General features: G+C 39.8%; 2 non-coding genes across 2 annotated transcripts; both read right to left on the reverse strand.

Moving 5' to 3' along the window:
* Positions 1–6,813: 6,813 nt before the first annotated feature.
* LOC141662699 (small nucleolar RNA R71) lies at positions 6,814–6,920 on the reverse strand. The gene has a single exon (XR_012550799.1). It is a non-coding gene; the product is annotated as a small nucleolar RNA R71 (small nucleolar RNA).
* Positions 6,921–14,952: 8,032 nt separating this feature from the next.
* On the reverse strand, positions 14,953–15,059 carry LOC141662700 (small nucleolar RNA R71). The gene has a single exon (XR_012550800.1). It is a non-coding gene; the product is annotated as a small nucleolar RNA R71 (small nucleolar RNA).
* Between the last annotated feature and the right edge of the window lie 7,111 nt (positions 15,060–22,170).

A 22,170-nucleotide genomic window follows, 5' to 3' on the forward strand; every position in this document is an offset into this window, starting at 1 on the left:
ATTGTCAGAGTCAGACAAGCCATCAGAAGAATGTGCAGAATCAGGCAGAATCGCCTTGCCTTTATCCAGATTATTTGTAAGAGATGCATGTGGCTGATGTGATCCTGAAACAGAAACATAGTAACACCTAAATCTCTCTGTTCTTTTCAAGTGATCTCATCACTTCTCACATAATATATTACTTTTAAGAGTAATATTATTCTCACAGAAGAAACTTTATAAGTAAAGAAAAACTTATAAGATTCTTGTCTCAAAATTACCTCTCCTTTTGCCAGTACAGGAGACTGCCACTCAAAATATTTTTCACTTTTTTTTTTAAAATCAGATATTTTCACACAGTCTCACGAAAGGCTCAATCACACATTTAGCAAAGAAATAAGAGATGGTTGAGAAGAGTTGTATGCTTGTCATATAAATAGAGGTAACCTCAAATAAGAGACTATTTATAATCATACAAACATGAGAATATATGAGAAGTTAGCAATACCTGAAGGTGATCCCTCAAGTGGAAGTGATGAAAGTAGAGGAACACACAGCACATCAGGATACTTTTTCAAACTAGCAACTAGTAATGGATCATCAATTGTAGCTAGTGCAGTTGAAGGATGATTCTCAGTAGGAGCTGATGTATCATCAGGATTTGATCTGTCAGGAGAAGTTGAAAGACCAGCATCAGTACTTTGAACTGATGGTTTTTGTGGAGTCTGAGACATGTGAGCTGCTTTAGCAATGCTTGGTGAAGGTTATTGTGTGCTCTTCTTAAAAATAGGATCATCAATGATTGCAACCACTCATGACAGTATCTCCTGATGAGTTTGCTTCTCCTGGAGTAGTTGAACAGAGTCTGCAAGAACATCAATCTGAGCAATATTAACAATGATTTGTGCAGCCTCAGTGTCTGCATCTTCCCTTTGAGAAGATGGTTCTTGTGTGACTGGATGTGTTGCAGTTGCTAAATCCCTTTGAGACCTAGGTTCTTATGTACTAACATCCTTGTCAAGAGGCTGAGTCTTCTTCTTCTTTCTGATATATCCAACTACTTCTTCACTTCTTCTTTTCAACCGGCTCTTTGCAGTTTTCTTGTTTTCAGCAGTTGCTTCAATTACTGGAAGCTTGTCAAGCGGAGCACTAGCATCAGTAGTTGGCTCCTTGATTCTAGTAGTGTCAATCATGTCATCAGGATTTTGATCAATGGACTTCTTGATTTTTGACAGGGACCCTATTGGCATATGATCATCTGATTCAGAATCTTCTTGAATGATCAGTCTTCTTTTCCTGATTGGTAAGCAGTCTTCTTTCTTCTCACTCTCACTCAGTGAGACTTGTTTATCTTTCTTTCCAGATGTGACAGATTTCTTAAACAGCCTTTTCTTTGTTACAACTGATGTCTTTTGAGAGACAACAGAGGAGGCTAATTTAGAGGCTTGCTGTGTTTGCTATTTGGAAGAAGAAATGCTTGGGTTAGAAACAAGATGGGTGATTTCTTGAGTCGTAGCATCATGAACTGTGACAGAGGTGCCAACATCAGGATTTGCTGGCACTTGTGTAGGAGTAGGTCTATTTCTTAACAGAAATTGCCTGACCTCTCTAGGAAATAAGGGTGGTCCTGAAAATTATTCTTTTCATCCCTTTTGATATGATCAGTGGCTTCTTTCTCAGAAATTTGAAAAATATGGAGTAATTCATCATCATCAAAAATATCATTAGGGCATAGAAAATTGAAAATTAGTTGCAAAAACCTAGTATACCCTATTACTCCTGAAGCATCTGCTCTCCTAGCAATTATGAACTGTAATATAGTATTAACATTATCAAAATTACCAGAGTTAAGAAGAGAGTACCCAATTCTCAAGGAAGTGAATGGAAGAGCATCAAAGTTTGTTGTCTTATTCAAGAAACATCTACTGATGCAGTCAAAGAAAAAATTCCACTCTCTTTTCAGTTTGGTCCTGACCAGTTTTCCAATGGTTATGATTTCTCCTTGATAGCCTAAAGTCCTTATCATATCAAACAACTGCTCATTGGTATGAGTAGCAGGAGCACCATCAAGAGCAGGCAATCTCAAGGCTTGAAGCAGAATGTCAGCATCAACTTCATATCTTTGGTCCTTATACTCAAAATAAAATCCAGTATGTGTTGAATTTACCACTGCTGTGTTCCAGACCTGCATGACACTCCTGTATGACACCTTAACAGGATTTGTGAGAGCATACCCAATTGGACATAGAAGGAGAAAATCATGAAAAAATGATGGTAGCTGCTAATGTGTAAGCAGAGCTAAGTATTTGTTAGTACCAAATGTGTTTCCATGAATGATCGGGGTTTGACTGAAGAGTGGTGAAACTTCAGAAGTTGTCATGATGTGAATAGTTTGTGCGAGAGAGTAAGTGTGAGATGTGCGCAGTGAAACTATATGTATGATGAATTGTGTCACAGAATTTCTTCTGGTTTTATAGCTTCACTATTCAGAAATATGTATAACACACTTGTATGAAGAAGGTAACCTAGAAAATTTGACTTCGAGCAGGAAACAATTATTGAGTAATTGATTTTGACGGTGGAGGAAATTTTGGAAGTAAATATAAAATGTATACAGTTATATCAAGACACAACCGTAGAAATTTGTTTATCTGATAATCCACCATTAATCATTAATTAAGTGAGATACTTAATTGCAACAATAAAGCTTACTCAGAGATTGATTAACACTAATAGTCTGAATTAGAACGTCCTGACCTGTTGTCAGGATTTGAGACCTTTCTTCTGTCAGGATTTGACCAACTCAGGATATGTCGATTCAAATTCAATATTTGTTTGTCAAAGAATCACAAATTATTAGCAACCACAATTTTAATCAAAACATTCATCAAGAAATACAGTTTTAAGTAGATGAAGTAAAGATTAACAGGCTTCAAATGAAAATATTCACATGCATATACTTTCATATAGACAAATATCAAGAAGTTGTAAACGAAAAATTTCATTAATAGATAAAAATTTACATCATGAAATTTTGATTACAATGCATGCTTCGATTACAAAAGTTTTCCTAACTTCTAATTACTACTCCTAATCTGACTCATCATCCCCTTGGGCTAAAAAAAACTGACAAAGTTGATGATAATGAGAAGGGGGAAAGGGAGATAAGTCAGGAAGACCAAAGGAGGGATGTATGTTCAGAGCCTTTTCTTTCTGTCTTCAACAAAGAGCACAGCAAGAAGAATAATTTGTTCTTGCTGCCGGATGGATTCCAAACGATTTTCTTCCATACGAACCAGATGGCGATAGTAGTCCCTCTGGAAAATCAAAAGATCATTATAGATATCTTGTGGAACCCAACTCCAAATCTCATCAGGAATGGCAGAGATGTGCCACTCCTGTTCCCACTCATCGCAACAAAAATCGACTATAAACGTCGGATAATCAAAGAACATGTTGAAGAAGCTCATGTTTTTGATAGAAAAATATGATAAGGGATAGAGATTTAGAGAGTTTGTGTTTCAGAATAATGAGAAGTCTAATAAGTGTTGGTTTAAATAACCAAAGAGTTGGTAATAGAGAGGGACTCTAGGGTTTGGTAAAAAAAATTAACTCTAGAATTAACTTAAGACTTTAAACAAAGAATATCTTGAAAAGATGCGATTCCCTAGACTGATTATAATCATGACATTATACATGCACACTTAGCAAATAAACATCTTATTTCACATGCACATAAATAATACATCATATATTTCTTGCTTAATATCTAAAAACACAGCATTTTGGACATATTAGGATTTGATCAATATACATCAGGATTTGATCAAATATAAATTGAAATAAAAATTTACTTGTCCCAACTAACCATACCAAGTTCATTCACAGGCTTTGTAAATGTTGCTTCAGGTAATGGCTTTGTGAAGATATCAGCCAGCTGCTGATCAGTAGGAACAAAATGAAGCTCTATGGTTCCTTCTATGACATGCTCTTTTAAGAAGTGATATCTGATACTGATATGCTTTGTAAGAGAGTGTTGCACCGGATTTCCTGTCATAGCAATAGCACTTTGATTATCACAATAAATAGGAATTTTTGAGAGTGATAATACATAGTCCATGAGCTGACTTCTCATCCATAACAACTGAGCACATCAACTCCCAGCTGTAATATATTCAGCCTCAGCAGTTGAAGTAGAAATAGATTTCTGCTTCTTGCTGAACCATGAGACTAATCTGCCTCCCAAGAACTGACAGCTTCTTGATGTACTTTTCCTGTCTATTTTGCATCCAGCAAAATCAGCATCTGAATAACCACATAATGCAAAATCAGCTTCTCTTGCATACCAGAGTCCAAGAGAAACAGTACCCTTGAGGTATCTGAAAATTCTCTTTACTGCAATAAGATATGGCTCCCTTGGATTTGCCTGAAATATTGCACACAAATAAGTGGCAAACATAATGTCTGGCCTGCTAGCAGTTAGGTATAACAGAGATCCAATCATACCTCTGTAGGTTGTCACATCAACTGATGTACCTTCATTTGGATCAAGTTTTGTAGCAGTTGCCATAGGAGTACTTGCATTTGCACTTTCTTGCATATTAAACCTCTTCAGTAGATTTCTTGTGTACTTCAACTGATTGATATATATATATATGTCATTATCAGTCTGTTTAATCTGCAAGTCTAGGAAGTAACTCATCTCTCCCATCATACTCATTTGATATCTTGATTGCATCAATGATAAGTGGCATTTTATACCACTTACAACGTCTTAAAATAGCTTAAATTGGTGCCTTGAAATCAAGTATTTTGTATATTTGATGCATTTTTCTAGTGTTTATGCATTTCAGGGTATTAGTTGTATTTCGGAGGAGTAATTATCAAGAATAAGCCTTGGCATGTGTTCACCATTGCGAGAGGAAAGAAAGGGGCAGATTATAGTGAAGAAACGGAGCAAACTCAGGAATTTTCCAGTAGGGTCCTGAGCGCCCGCTCATCTATGCTGAGCGGCCGCGCAGAAGGCTGAGCGCCCGCTGCGCAGGGTCAGGAATTTTGATAAAATATTTTAGACTTCTACTTCTGTTTGGCTTCCAACTTTTATTTAATCTGAGTTTTATGGAACTATTATATAAGTAGATTTGGAGACGTTTTCACGAGGTTGGATCGTGGTATTAAGCAAGGAGCGAAGGAGATAAGAAAGAAGACCGTTTTAGCACACAACAACGAAGAGGAAGCATATTTTCTTGTGATTCTTATTTCGTTGTAACGTTGGATGCTAGTTTTCTTACTTTGAACCTAATTACTCTTGTGACGTAATCTGATTTAATATAATTAGTTTAGTTATTATTCTCTTATGTTTGTTTATCATGATTTCATATGAACCCATGATGACGATAAGTGCTATTATGGGCTAATCGTGATCATGGGGTCGTAACGGATTTACTATAGAATTCTTTAGTTAATTGTTTGATACCTTAGTGTGTGATGATTGTATGATATCTAGTATTGGTTGTGCGTATTCGTCTTATGTGCGTCGCGAACATATAAGATAGGGTGTTAATCTCTTGTGAAGCGACGGTGGATCTTGAGATTTAGAACTTGCCATGCTAGCATAGGTTCATGTATGATGTGCATGATTAGTGGGTAACTCTAACAGTTTTATTCGCCCTGTGTAATCAAAAGGAATAACTTCTGCTTAAATCGTTATGTTATCAATTTCTGTAGACATATAGGAACTCAACATAATTGATGCCTATTCAACTTCTATATTAATTGTGGATGCTTGATAGAATGGTATTAGTACAATGAAAGTTGGCTTTTATCAGTTTCATATTATTCGATTAATATCATCACTGTTGCATGCTAAGGGTAATAACAATAAGTATTGAAGGAAGTAGTAATGAAGTTGTGATCTCATGAGTGTTTTAACATTGTTAATTGAAGTGTTATTTAAGTGATTAATTAAGTAATTAATTGTAGTTAATATTTAGTCAACAATTCTAAGTGTTAGTGTCTTAACATTGAGAAGTAATCATACGTTGGTGCGTGAGTTTAATTAAATAATAATTAGTCTGAGTCTCTGTGGGAACGAACTAGAAAGTATTCTATATTACTTGCGAACGCGTATACTTGCGTGTATTATTAGCGCGTGTTTCCGCCCTAACAAGTTTTTGGCACCGCTGCTGGGGACTCAGCGTATTTGTTTAGTTTATGTACTTACCATCATTGGTCGTTAGGACTCAGTGATTAGGACGTAGTTGTTACTTATTGTTTCTGGTTGTGTTTCAGGTACTTTAGCGAGCGTTTATGCAAACTCGTTCTCGTACTCGCAAGAGGACTTTAGATACAGCTGAGGAGACAGACAAAGTTCTTGATATTCTGGAGAAGATAGATTTTGAAGATTCGGATTCAGGAACTGAGCAGAAAGAACCAGTAATCATGGGTGATCGTATTGTTCAGGCTGATCCAGCTCTTATGGACTTTTCTCAGCCTAAAATTGATGACATTCAGTCAAGCATTCTTCATCCGGCTATTCAAGCTAACACCTTTGAAATCAAGCCGGGCACTATTCAGATGGTGCAGAATTCTGTTTCTTTTGGAGGAGCTGCGACTGAAGACCCCAACATGCACATAAGGAATTTTGTCGAGATCTGCAGCACTTTCAAGTATAATGGCGTGACTGATGAGGCTATCAAGCTGAGGCTTTTCCCATTCTCACTGAGGGACAAAGCTAAGGACTGGTTACATTCTGAACCAGCTGGGTCCATCACTACTTGGCAAGATCTTGCGTAAAAGTTTCTGGTGAAGTTTTATCCGATGGCAAAGACTGATGCTATGAGGAGTGCTCTTACTCAGTTTGCGCAGCAACCTAAAGAATCTATGTGCGAAGCTTGGAAACGCTACAAGGAAATGTTGAGAAAGTGTCCACATCATGGAATGCCCGATTGGATGGTGATCACTGGTTTCTATAATGGTTTGGGGGCCCAATCTCGGCCCATGCTCGATGCAGCAGCTGGAGGCGCCTTATGGGCCAAAAGCTATACTGAGGCTTATAATCTTATCGAGACTATGGCTGTAAATGAGCACCAAAACCCAACTCAGAGGATGATGCCTGGGAAGGTAGCAGGTATTCTGGAAGTCGATGCAGCCACCGCTATTGCAGCGCAGCTTCAAGCGCTGTCGATGAAGGTTGATTCTCTAGCTACATATGGAGTTAATCAAATAGCTATGGTCTGTGAGCTTTGTGCAGGTTCTCATGCTACGGATCAGTGTTCTCTTGTCAACGAATCTATTCATCCTAACAACAGAAATCATCCAAATTTTAGCTGGGGTAATAATCAGAATGCTATTCAGCCACCATATCAGCAAGGTGTGAGTAAACAGTTTAATCCACCTGGATTCCAGCAACCACAGCAGTATGCTCAAAGGCAATCATATCCTCAACAGGGAAGTGCAGCTGCACCTACTAGTGCTGATTTTGAGGAACTTAAGCTGTTATGCAAGAGTCAGGCGGTTTCTATCAAGACCTTGGAAAATCAAATCGGTCAAATAGCCAATGCAGTGCTCAATCGTCAACCTGGCACACTTCCCAGTGACACGGAAGTACCAGGAAGGAAGGAAGATAAAGAGCAAGTCAAGGCTATTACCTTAAGGTCTGGGAAAGTTGCTGACGCTGAAAAGGCAAAAGAAGCAGAAGCTGAAGTTAGAGATGAAGAAGCTAAGCAAAAGGAGAAAGCGGCGGAACCAAAGAAGACTACTGTTGAACACACTCTGCCTGAGGGTAATACAGGGGAGAAACAGCTCTATCCTCCACCACATTTCCCTAAGAGATTGCAGTAACAAAAGCTGGATAAACTGTTCGGTAAGTTTCTGGAGGTGTTCAAGAAACTTCACATCAATATACCTTTCACTGAAGCTCTGGAGCAAATGCCTAGTTATGCAAAGTTTATGAAGAGTATTCTTTCAAGGAAGGTGAAACTGGATGACCTTGAGACCGTTGCTCTAACGGAAGAATGCAGCGCTGTTCTGCAACAAAAGTTACCTCCAAAGCTTAAAGATCCGGGTAGCTTCACCATTCCTTGCACCATTGGCAAGTTGTTGTTTGACAAATGCCTTTATGATTTGGGAGCAAGCATCAATCTGATGCCGTTGTCGATCTTTAAAAAGTTGGATTTGCCTGATCCAAAACCCACCTACATGTCTCTACAATTGGCTGATCGTTCTATTACTTACCCAAGGGGCATAGTGGAGGATGTGCTAGTCAAGGTGGATAAGCTCTTCTTTCCTGCAGACTTTGTTATTCTGGATTTCGAGGAAGATAAGAAGATTCCCATAATCTTGGGAAGACCTTTCTTGGCTACTGGCCGTACCTTGATAGATGTGCAGAAAGGTGAACTTACTATGCGGGTGCAGGATCAGGATGTGACCTTCAATGTATTCAAGGCAATGAAATTCCCTACAGAAGATGAGGATTGCTTAAAAGTGGATGTGATTGATTCTGCGGTTACTTCAGAACTCGATCATATGCTAATGTCTGATGCAATAGAAAAGGCCTTAGTGGGGGATTTTGATAGTGATGATGAAGATGGCAACGAGAAATTACAATATCTGAATGCTTCTCCCTGGAGGCGAAAGTTGGACATGCCGTTTGAATCTCTTGGTACTTCTGACCTCAAGAATGCTGAAGGAAAGCTCAAACCATCAATTGAGAAAACACCTACCTTGGAGCTTAAGCCATTACCTGAACATATGATGTATGCCTTTTTAGGTGATGCATCTACTTTACCTGTTATTATTGCATATGACCTTTCAGGTAGTGAGGAAGACAAGCTCTTAAGGATTTTGAGAGAATTCAAATCAGCTATTGGATGGACCATAGCAGACATCAAAGGGATTAGCCCTTCATATTGTATGCATAAGATTCTGCTAGAGGAGGGTAGTAAGCCAACTGTTGAGCAGCAGCGCAGACTTAATCCTATCATGAAGGAGGTGGTGAAGAAAGAAATTCTGAAATGGCTGGATGCAGGCATCATTTATCCTATTTCTGACAGTTCTTGGGTGAGCCTCGTACAATGTGTGCCTAAGAAAGGAGGTATCACTGTGGTAGCAAATGAGAAGAATGAGCTCATCCCCACTCGAACAGTTACAGGATGGAGAGTATGCCTGGATTACCGAAAGTTGAACAAAGCCACGAGGAAGGATCACTTCCCTCTTCCATTCATTGATCAGATGCTTGACAGGTTGGCTGGTCATGAGTATTATTGTCTTCTGGATGGCTATTCAGGATATAATCAGATTTGTATTGCATCAGAGGATCAGGAAAAGACTACCTTCACGTGTCCATTTGGCATATTTGCTTTTCGCAGAGTTTCGTTTGGGTTATGTGGCGCACCGGCCACTTTTCAGAGATGTATGATGGCTATATTCTCTGACATGATTGGAAATAATGTTGAGGTGTTCATGGACGACTTCTCTGTCTTTGGACATTCGTATGATGAATGTTTGAATAATCTTCGTGTCGTGCTCAAAAGGTGTGTGGAAACTAATCTGGTGCTCAATTGAGAGAAATGTCATTTTATGGTGCGTGAAGGCATTATTCTTGGGCATAAGGTCTCTAGCAAGGGTCTTGAGGTGGATAAGGCCAAGGTGGGAGTCATTGAAAATCTTCCACCACCTATTTCTGTAAAAGGAATCCGCAGTTTTCTTGGTCATGCGGGTTTTTATCGGCGGTTCATCAAGGACTTTTCAAAGATATCTAAGCCGTTGTACAACTTGCTTGAGAAAGATGTGCCTTTCAAATTTGATGATGAATGTTTGTCGGCATTCGAGACTCTCAAGAAGAGTTTAATCACGGCACCAGTTATTACAGCACCGGATTGGACAGAGCCGTTTGAGATGATGTGTGATGCGAGTGATTATGCGGTAGGTGTAGTTCTTGGGCAGCGCAAGAATAATCTCTTTCATGTGGTCTACTATGCTAGTAAGACCTTAAATGGGGCCCAAATGAACTACACCACTACTGAGAAGGAGCTCTTGGCTATAGTCTTTGGTTTCGAGAAATTTCGATCTTATCTACTTGGGACAAAAGTGACAGTATTCACTGATCATGCGGCCATTCGCTATTTGGTTTCCAAGAAGGATTCGAAGCCGAGACTCATTCGTTGGGTGCTCTTACTTCAGGAATTTAAGTTAGAGATCAAGGATCGAAAAGGTACTGAGAATCAAGTAGCTGACCATCTCTCTTGGTTAGAGAATCCCGAGTCTACTTCACAAGATAAGACATTGATCAACGAGTTGAATTTACCACTGCTGTGTTCCAGACCTGCATGACACTCCTGTATGACACCTTAACAGGATTTGTGAGAGCATACCCAATTGGACATAGAAGGAGAAAATCATGAAAAAATGATGGTAGCTGCTAATGTGTAAGCAGAGCTAAGTATTTGTTAGTACCAAATGTGTTTCCATGAATGATCGGGGTTTGACTGAAGAGTGGTGAAACTTCAGAAGTTGTCATGATGTGAATAGTTTGTGCGAGAGAGTAAGTGTGAGATGTGCGCAGTGAAACTATATGTATGATGAATTGTGTCACAGAATTTCTTCTGGTTTTATAGCTTCACTATTTAGAAATATGTATAACACACTTGTATGAAGAAGGTAACCTAGAAAATTTGACTTCGAGCAGGAAACAATTATTGAGTAATTGATTTTGACGGTGGAGGAAATTTTGGAAGTAAATATAAAATGTATACAGTTATATCAAGACACAACCGTAGAAATTTGTTTATCTGATAATCCACCATTAATCATTAATTAAGTGAGATACTTAATTGCAACAATAAAGCTTACTCAGAGATTGATTAACACTAATAGTCTGAATTAGAACGTCCTGACCTGTTGTCAGGATTTGAGACCTTTCTTCTGTCAGGATTTGACCAACTCAGGATATGTCGATTCAAATTCAATATTTGTTTGTCAAAGAATCACAAATTATTAGCAACCACAATTTTAATCAAAACATTCATCAAGAAATACAGTTTTAAGTAGATGAAGTAAAGATTAACAGGCTTCAAATGAAAATATTCACATGCATATACTTTCATATAGACAAATATCAAGAAGTTGTAAACGAAAAATTTCATTAATAGATAAAAATTTACATCATGAAATTTTGATTACAATGCATGCTTCGATTACAAAAGTTTTCCTAACTTCTAATTACTACTCCTAATCTGACTCATCATCCCCTTGGGCTAAAAAAAACTGACAAAGTTGATGATAATGAGAAGGGGGAAAGGGAGATAAGTCAGGAAGACCAAAGGAGGGATGTATGTTCAGAGCCTTTTCTTTCTGTCTTCAACAAAGAGCACAGCAAGAAGAATAATTTGTTCTTGCTGCCGGATGGATTCCAAACGATTTTCTTCCATACGAACCAGATGGCGATAGTAGTCCCTCTGGAAAATCAAAAGATCATTATAGATATCTTGTGGAACCCAACTCCAAATCTCATCAGGAATGGCAGAGATGTGCCACTCCTGTTCCCACTCATCGCAACAAAAATCGACTATAAACGTCGGATAATCAAAGAACATGTTGAAGAAGCTCATGTTTTTGATAGAAAAATATGATAAGGGATAGAGATTTAGAGAGTTTGTGTTTCAGAATAATGAGAAGTCTAATAAGTGTTGGTTTAAATAACCAAAGAGTTGGTAATAGAGAGGGACTCTAGGGTTTGGTAAAAAAAATTAACTCTAGAATTAACTTAAGACTTTAAACAAAGAATATCTTGAAAAGATGCGATTCCCTAGACTGATTATAATCATGACATTATACATGCACACTTAGCAAATAAACATCTTATTTCACATGCACATAAATAATACATCATATATTTCTTGCTTAATATCTAAAAACACAGCATTTTGGACATATTAGGATTTGATCAATATACATCAGGATTTGATCAAATATAAATTGAAATAAAAATTTACTTGTCCCAACTAACCATACCAAGTTCATTCACAGGATTTGTAAATGTTGCTTCAGGTAATGGCTTTGTGAAGATATCAGCCAGCTGCTGATCAGTAGGAACAAAATGAAGCTCTATGGTTCCTTCTATGACATGCTCTTTTAAGAAGTGATATCTGATACTGATATGCTTTGTAAGAGAGTGTTGCACCGGATTTCCTGTCATAGCAATAGCACTTTGATTATCACAATAAATAGGAATTTTTGAGAGTGATAATACATAGTCCATGAGCTGACTTCTCATCCATAACAACTGAGCACATCAACTCCCAGCTGTAATATATTCAGCCTCAACAGTTGAAGTAGAAATAGATTTCTGCTTCTTGCTGAACCATGAGACTAATCTGCCTCCCAAGAACTGACAGCTTCTTGATGTACTTTTCCTGTCTATTTTGCATCCAGCAAAATCAGCATCTGAATAACCACATAATGCAAAATCAGCTTCTCTTGCATACCAGAGTCCAAGAGAAACAGTACCCTTGAGGTATCTGAAAATTCTCTTTACTGCAATAAGATATGGCTCCCTTGGATTTGCCTGAAATATTGCACACAAATAAGTGGCAAACATAATGTCTGGCCTGCTAGCAGTTAGGTATAACAGAGATCCAATCATACCTCTGTAGGTTGTCACATCAACTGATGTACCTTCATTTGGATCAAGTTTTGTAGCAGTTGCCATAGGAGTACTTGCATTTGCACTTTCTTGCATATTAAACCTCTTCAGTAGATTTCTTGTGTACTTCAACTGATTGATATATATATATATGTCATTATCAGTCTGTTTAATCTGCAAGTCTAGGAAGTAACTCATCTCTCCCATCATACTCATTTGATATCTTGATTGCATCAATGATAAGTGGCATTTTATACCACTTACAACGTCTTAAAATAGCTTAAATTGGTGCCTTGAAATCAAGTATTTTGTATATTTGATGCATTTTTCTAGTGTTTATGCATTTCAGGGTATTAGTTGTATTTCGGAGGAGTAATTATCAAGAATAAGCCTTGGCATGTGTTCACCATTGCGAGAGGAAAGAAAGGGGCAGATTATAGTGAAGAAACGGAGCAAACTCAGGAATTTTCCAGTAGGGTCCTGAGCGCCCGCTCAGCTATGCTGAGCGGCCGCGCAGAAGGCTGAGCGCCCGCTGCGCAGGGTCAGGAATTTTGATAAAATATTTTAGACTTCTACTTCTGTTTGGCTTCCAACTTTTATTTAATCTGAGTTTTATGGAACTATTATATAAGTAGATTTGGAGACGTTTTCACGAGGTTGGATCGTGGTATTAAGCAAGGAGCGAAGGAGATAAGAAAGAAGACCGTTTTAGCACACAACAACGAAGAGGAAGCATATTTTCTTGTGATTCTTATTTCGTTGTAACGTTGGATGCTAGTTTTCTTACTTTGAACCTAATTACTCTTGTGACGTAATCTGATTTAATATAATTAGTTTAGTTATTATTCTCTTATGTTTGTTTATCATGATTTCATATGAACCCATGATGACGATAAGTGCTATTATGGGCTAATCGTGATCATGGGGTCGTAACGGATTTACTATAGAATTCTTTAGTTAATTGTTTGATACCTTAGTGTGTGATGATTGTATGATATCTAGTATTGGTTGTGCGTATTCGTCTTATGTGCGTCGCGAACATATAAGATAGGGTGTTAATCTCTTGTGAAGCGACGGTGGATCTTGAGATTTAGAACTTGCCATGCTAGCATAGGTTCATGTATGATGTGCATGATTAGTGGGTAACTCTAACAGTTTTATTCGCCCTGTGTAATCAAAAGGAATAACTTCTGCTTAAATCGTTATGTTATCAATTTCTGTAGACATATAGGAACTCAACATAATTGATGCCTATTCAACTTCTATATTAATTGTGGATGCTTGATAGAATGGTATTAGTACAATGAAAGTTGGCTTTTATCAGTTTCATATTATTCGATTAATATCATCACTGTTGCATGCTAAGGGTAATAACAATAAGTATTGAAGGAAGTAGTAATCAAGTTGTGATCTCATGAGTGTTTTAACATTGTTAATTGAAGTGTTATTTAAGTGATTAATTAAGTAATTAATTGTAGTTAATATTTAGTCAACAATTCTAAGTGTTAGTGTCTTAACATTGAGAAGTAATCATACGTTGGTGCGTGAGTTTAATTAAATAATAATTAGTCTGAGTCTCTGTGGGAACGAACTAGAAAGTATTCTATATTACTTGCGAACGCGTATACTTGCGTGTATTATTAGCGCGTGTTTCCGCCCTAACAAGTTTTTGGCACCGCTGCCGGGGACTCAGCGTATTTGTTTAGTTTATGTACTTACCATCATTGGTCGTTAGGACTCAGTGATTAGGACGTAGTTGTTACTTATTGTTTCTGGTTGTGTTTCAGGTACTTTAGCGAGCGTTTATGCAAACTCGTTCTCGTACTCGCAAGAGGACTTTAGATACAGCTGAGGAGACAGACAAAGTTCTTGATATTCTGGAGAAGATAGATTTTGAAGATTCGGATTCAGGAACTGAGCAGAAAGAACCAGTAATCATGGGTGATCGTATTGTTCAGGATGATCCAGCTCTTATGGACTTTTCTCAGCCTAAAATTGATGACATTCAGTCAAGCATTCTTCATCCGGCTATTCAAGCTAACACCTTTGAAATCAAGCCGGGCACTATTCAGATGGTGCAGAATTCTGTTTCTTTTGGAGGAGCTGCGACTGAAGACCCCAACATGCACATAAGGAATTTTGTCGAGATCTGCAGCACTTTCAAGTATAATGGCGTGACTGATGAGGCTATCAAGCTGAGGCTTTTCCCATTCTCACTGAGGGACAAAGCTAAGGACTGGTTACATTCTGAACCAGCTGGGTCCATCACTACTTGGCAAGATCTTGCGTAAAAGTTTCTGGTGAAGTTTTATCCGATGGCAAAGACTGATGCTATGAGGAGTGCTCTTACTCAGTTTGCGCAGCAACCTAAAGAATCTATGTGCGAAGCTTGGAAACGCTACAAGGAAATGTTGAGAAAGTGTCCACATCATGGAATGCCCGATTGGATGGTGATCACTGGTTTCTATAATGGTTTGGGGGCCCAATCTCGGCCCATGCTCGATGCAGCAGCTGGAGGCGCCTTATGGGCCAAAAGCTATACTGAGGCTTATAATCTTATCGAGACTATGGCTGTAAATGAGCACCAAAACCCAACTCAGAGGATGATGCCTGGGAAGGTAGCAGGTATTCTGGAAGTCGATGCAGCCACCGCTATTGCAGCGCAGCTTCAAGCGCTGTCGATGAAGGTTGATTCTCTAGCTACATATGGAGTTAATCAAATAGCTATGGTCTGTGAGCTTTGTGCAGGTTCTCATGCTACGGATCAGTGTTCTCTTGTCAACGAATCTATTCATCCTAACAACAGAAATCATCCAAATTTTAGCTGGGGTAATAATCAGAATGCTATTCAGCCACCATATCAGCAAGGTGTGAGTAAACAGTTTAATCCACCTGGATTCCAGCAACCACAGCAGTATGCTCAAAGGCAATCATATCCTCAACAGGGAAGTGCAGCTGCACCTACTAGTGCTGATTTTGAGGAACTTAAGCTGTTATGCAAGAGTCAGGCGGTTTCTATCAAGACCTTGGAAAATCAAATCGGTCAAATAGCCAATGCAGTGCTCAATCGTCAACCTGGCACACTTCCCAGTGACACGGAAGTACCAGGAAGGAAGGAAGATAAAGAGCAAGTCAAGGCTATTACCTTAAGGTCTGGGAAAGTTGCTGACGCTGAAAAGGCAAAAGAAGCAGAAGCTGAAGTTAGAGATGAAGAAGCTAAGCAAAAGGAGAAAGCGGCGGAACCAAAGAAGACTACTGTTGAACACACTCTGCCTGAGGGTAATACAGGGGAGAAACAGCTCTATCCTCCACCACATTTCCCTAAGAGATTGCAGTAACAAAAGCTGGATAAACTGTTCGGTAAGTTTCTGGAGGTGTTCAAGAAACTTCACATCAATATACCTTTCACTGAAGCTCTGGAGCAAATGCCTAGTTATGCAAAGTTTATGAAGAGTATTCTTTCAAGGAAGGTGAAACTGGATGACCTTGAGACCGTTGCTCTAACGGAAGAATGCAGCGCTGTTCTGCAACAAAAGTTACCTCCAAAGCTTAAAGATCCGGGTAGCTTCACCATTCCTTGCACCATTGGCAAGTTGTTGTTTGACAAATGCCTTTATGATTTGGGAGCAAGCATCAATCTGATGCCGTTGTCGATCTTTAAAAAGTTGGATTTGCCTGATCCAAAACCCACCTACATGTCTCTACAATTGGCTGATCGTTCTATTACTTACCCAAGGGGCATAGTGGAGGATGTGCTAGTCAAGGTGGATAAGCTCTTCTTTCCTGCAGACTTTGTTATTCTGGATTTCGAGGAAGATAAGAAGATTCCCATAATCTTGGGAAGACCTTTCTTGGCTACTGGCCGTACCTTGATAGATGTGCAGAAAGGTGAACTTACTATGCGGGTGCAGGATCAGAATGTGACCTTCAATGTATTCAAGGCAATGAAATTCCCTACAGAAGATGAGGATTGCTTAAAAGTGGATGTGATTGATTCTGCGGTTACTTCAGAACTCGATCATATGCTAATGTCTGATGCAATAGAAAAGGCCTTAGTGGGGGATTTTGATAGTGATGATGAAGATGGCAACGAGAAATTACAATATCTGAATGCTTCTCCCTGGAGGCGAAAGTTGGACATGCCGTTTGAATCTCTTGGTACTTCTGACCTCAAGAATGCTGAAGGAAAGCTCAAACCATCAATTGAGAAAACACCTACCTTGGAGCTTAAGCCATTACCTGAACATATGATGTATGCCTTTTTAGGTGATGCATCTACTTTACCTGTTATTATTGCATATGACCTTTCAGGTAGTGAGGAAGACAAGCTCTTAACGATTTTGAGAGAATTCAAATCAGCTATTGGATGGACCATAGCAGACATCAAAGGGATTAGCCCTTCATATTGTATGCATAAGATTCTGCTAGAGGAGGGTAGTAAGCCAACTGTTGAGCAGCAGCGCAGACTTAATCCTATCATGAAGGAGGTGGTGAAGAAAGAAATTCTGAAATGGCTGGATGCAGGCATCATTTATCCTATTTCTGACAGTTCTTGGGTGAGCCTCGTACAATGTGTGCCTAAGAAAGGAGGTATCACTGTGGTAGCAAATGAGAAGAATGAGCTCATCCCCACTCGAACAGTTACAGGATGGAGAGTATGCCTGGATTACCGAAAGTTGAACAAAGCCACGAGGAAGGATCACTTCCCTCTTCCATTCATTGATCAGATGCTTGACAGGTTGGCTGGTCATGAGTATTATTGTCTTCTGGATGGCTATTCAGGATATAATCAGATTTGTATTGCATCAGAGGATCAGGAAAAGACTACCTTCACGTGTCCATTTGGCATATTTGCTTTTCGCAGAGTTTCGTTTGGGTTATGTGGCGCACCGGCCACTTTTCAGAGATGTATGATGGCTATATTCTCTGACATGATTGGAAATAATGTTGAGGTGTTCATGGATGACTTCTCTGTCTTTGGACATTCGTATGATGAATGTTTGAATAATCTTCGTGTCGTGCTCAAAAGGTGTGTGGAAACTAATCTGGTGCTCAATTGAGAGAAATGTCATTTTATGGTGCGTGAAGGCATTATTCTTGGGCATAAGGTCTCTAGCAAGGGTCTTGAGGTGGATAAGGCCAAGGTGGGAGTCATTGAAAATCTTCCACCACCTATTTCTGTAAAAGGAATCCGCAGTTTTCTTGGTCATGCGGGTTTTTATCGGCGGTTCATCAAGGACTTTTCAAAGATATCTAAGCCGTTGTACAACTTGCTTGAGAAAGATGTGCCTTTCAAATTTGATGATGAATGTTTGTCGGCATTCGAGACTCTCAAGAAGAGTTTAATCACGGCACCAGTTATTACAGCACCGGATTGGACAGAGCCGTTTGAGATGATGTGTGATGCGAGTGATTATGCGGTAGGTGTAGTTCTTGGGCAGCGCAAGAATAATCTCTTTCATGTGGTCTACTATGCTAGTAAGACCTTAAATGGGGCCCAAATGAACTACACCACTACTGAGAAGGAGCTCTTGGCTATAGTCTTTGGTTTCGAGAAATTTCGATCTTATCTGCTTGGGACAAAAGTGACAGTATTCACTGATCATGCGGCCATTCGCTATTTGGTTTCCAAGAAGGATTCGAAGCCGAGACTCATTCGTTGGGTGCTCTTACTTCAGGAATTTAAGTTAGAGATCAAGGATCGAAAAGGTACTGAGAATCAAGTAGCTGACCATCTCTCTTGGTTAGAGAATCCCGAGTCTACTTCACAAGATAAGACATTGATCAACGAACCTTTTCCGGATGAGCAGTTGTTCGCAGTTCAGGAGGAAGAGCCATGGTTTGCAGATATTGTAAACTATCTTGTCAGCAATATAATGCCTCCTAATTTGACCTCAGCTCAAAAGAAGAAGTTTCTGCATGAGGTGAAGTGGTATATGTGGGATGAACCTTATTTGTTTAGACAGAGAGCTGACCAGATCATCAGGAGATGTATCATGTTCTGTGAGACGGAGGGGATATTACGAGACTGCCACTCCACAGTTTATGGTGGACACTATGGTGGTGAGAAAACGGCAGCTCGTATTCTGCAAGCAGGTTTTTTCTGGCCTACTTTGTTTAAGGATGCTCATCAGTTTGTTTTAAGGTGTGATCGTTGCCAAAGAGTGGGAAATTTGATGAGAAAGGATGAGATGCCGTTAAATGTGATGCTTGAAGTCGAGGTCTTTGATGTTTGGGGAATCGATTTCATGGGGCCTTTTGTCTCGTCCTGCAATATTCAGTACATCTTGCTGGCAGTCGATTATGTCTCAAAATGGGTAGAAGTCAAAGGTCTACCGACAAATGATGCAAAGGCAGTGCTGAATTTTCTTCATAAGCAGATTTTCACAAGGTTTGGAACACCTCGGGTAATCATAAGTGATGAAGGGTCGCATTTCTGCAACCGTAAGTTCACTTCTATGATGCAGCGTTATAATGTGAATCATCGAGTTGCTACTGCCTATCATCCGCAAACAAATGGTCAAGCAGAAGTGTCTAACAGAGAGATCAAGCGCATTCTAGAGAAGGTTGTTTGTCCGTCAAGGAATGATTGGTCTTTAAAGCTCAATGAAGCTGTTTGGGCTTACAGAACATCATACAAAAATCCACTTGGTATGTCCCCGTTTCAGCTGGTGTATGGTAAGGGATGTCATTTACCTGCGGAGCTTGAGTATAAGGCCTACTGGGCATTGAAAAAGTTGAACCTGGATTTAGATGCAGCTGGTAAGAAGAGAATGCTTCAGCTTAATGAACTTGATGAATTCCGACTTCAAGCGTACGAGAATAACAAAATGTACAAGGAAAATGTGAAGTGGTGGCACGATAGGAAGCTACATCCTAAGTTATTCGTGCCGGGGCAACAAGTTCTCTTATTCAACTCTCGTCTCCGACTTTTTCCTGGAAATTTGAAATCAAGGCGGTTTGGACCTTTTATTGTCAAAACTGTGTTTCCACATGGAGCGGTGAAATTTTTTGAGAATGATCCGGACCAAGCATTCAAGGTTAATGGTCAGCGTTTGAAGCACTACTATGGGGACATGGCAAACCGAGAAGTGGTTAGTGCCATTTTATTGTCAACTTGAGGAAGGTACGCAACGTCAAGCTAATGACGAAAAAGAAGCGCTGCGTGGGAGGCAACCCATGATTTGTGGTTACTGGAACCCTTAGAAAAAATCAGAAAAACGAGACTGAATTTTTTTTTCCAGTGACCCCCTGAGCGCCCGCTCAGCTCTACTGAGCGACCGCTCAGGGTCGGCTGCCAGAATTTTTTTTTATGTCATAAAAAATCCAAAAAAAATCAGAAAATAAAAAAATAAATCACAGCCCATAAACCCACAAATTCTTTTCCTATTACCCCATGATTTTATCCCTCAACCCCACTCCTAATATAATTTCAACCTAATCCACACCCTATATATACATACACCTATCCTACATATCTCCCACAAAACTTCTACACTCAAACTCTCTCCCAAGCACAAAAACACAGTTCTTAAACACTTTTATTCAGATTCAATGACACCCAAGAGAGCAAGAACTATTGATAGTAGCAGCACAGTCCCTACTGCTGATTCATCGAGGGGTACTGTTGCAAGGCCTCGGTTGAATGACAGAGCTGCGGAGGAGGAGTACACTAGGCTTTTGGGGAAGCCGATTCTGAAGGAGAGAGGGTTTTTACCATCGGGGAGGGATGGTGAGTTACTACCTATGATTGCAGAGAAGGGGTGGATAGCTTTTTGTGAGTCGCCCGAAGCAGTGCCGATGAGCGTGGTCCGCGAGTTCTATGCGAACGCGAAGGCCGAGAAGAATGGGTTTTCTGTGGTCCGAGGGCTGACAGTTGATTATCACCCAGCGGCGATTCACCGTGTGATTGGGTAGCGAGAGAGGAAGCCCGAGGAGGAGAACTGGAATGAGAAGACTGCTGAGGATTTCGACTTGGATTTGATTTGTGCTACTCTCCGTAGGCCGGGCACAGTTTGGACCTTCAGGACAGGAACTAATGAGTATCGTCACTTCCCGGCGATCTCTATGAACAGGTATGCCCGTGCATGGAATGCGTTTATTTGTGCTAATATTTTGCCTTCTTCGCATGCACATGAGGTCACAGTCGAGAGAGCACAGTTGTTGTGGGGAATTCTTAATGAGGAGTACTATGTGGACCTTGGTGAGTTTATCTACCAAGGGATTCTGAAGCTTTTGAGGGGAGCTAAGCACATGAACATCCCTTATGCATCCACGGTCATGAAGCTTTGCCGAGCAGTGGGAGTAAACTGGCCGTCTCATGAGCAGTTGCAGTTGCAGGCCGCTCCGATTGATTCTGGGACTCTGAATGGGATGCAGGAGTGGACCGGTGGTGAGCCCGAGGAGCATGGGCTGGGTTATCATCTTCCAGGAGGGCGTCCAGCACGAGGTGCTACTATGGCTAGGCCTAGGCATGATGAGGCTGGTTCTTCGAGAGCTCAGGAGGGTGCTGGGATTGCTGATGCCCAGTATAGGAGGCTTTCACGGTGGATGGATTCCATGTACGAGACACAGAGCAGGTTTGCTCAGGAGCTCACCCTTGCATTAGGGACTGCTTTTCGGGGCCTTGCAGCTGATATCCAGTGGCCAGTTTTTGGTGAGGACTCTGCATACCCGCCGCCTGATACTCCACCCACTGAGGGTGATGATGATGATGACTCCGAGTAGGTATACCTTGTGTTCCTTTCTACTACCTTCATTGGGGACAGTGAAGATTTTAAGTTTGGGGGTGGTAGTTAAGGAATATTTTGTGTGTGTCATATAGCTGCGTATTCATGAAAGTTAGTTCATATAGTTGCATAATTTTTGCCATATAGTTTTTTTTTATATAGCTTTATTTGTTTGTCATTTGTTTGTCATATCATATAGCTCATGCATATGCCATGATCCCTTTTGCGATGATTTATCGACTGATTTGTGATATTGATGTGAGTGTAGTGATAGCATTAAAGTGATATTGAGTCGTGTAGGTTGATATGCATGCTAGAAGCACTTGTATTTTCACTAAGTCTTAGAGAATGCTTAAGGGCTAGATTGTTGTTATAATATGATTATTTTCAAGGTTAATCTATTTATTATGCTTAGAATTTGATAATAGGTTCTAAGTGATAAAGGCATGAAAAAGAAAAAAATGGAGTAAAAATGGAATTTGTTGCTAGTTGTGGCTAGGCGTCAATTCGCTAGTAACCGACTCGCATGTTATGCGAGTAGTCTAGGGTTGAGCAAGATGGAGCGAAACGCACTTGCTCAGAAATTTTGAAAAAAAAAGAGAAAAAAAAGAAGAAGTATGTGTTTATGCATAATTGATCACGAGTGGGCTCTTTGGTATTCGAGTTATTAAGTTCTTAGGGGACTTTGTGCCTAGTAACCTAAGGCTTTTAGAGTCTGGGATCCGCTAACCTAATGCTCGCTACATGGATACCATTGTATAAGTCTTTTGTGGACCTCACTCATTGCACGGTCAAATAAGCATTGTTGTTGTGAATAAA

This window comes from Apium graveolens, chromosome 5 (genome assembly GCF_009905375.1).
Source record: "Apium graveolens cultivar Ventura chromosome 5, ASM990537v1, whole genome shotgun sequence".
NCBI classification, from domain to species: domain Eukaryota; kingdom Viridiplantae; phylum Streptophyta; class Magnoliopsida; order Apiales; family Apiaceae; genus Apium; species Apium graveolens.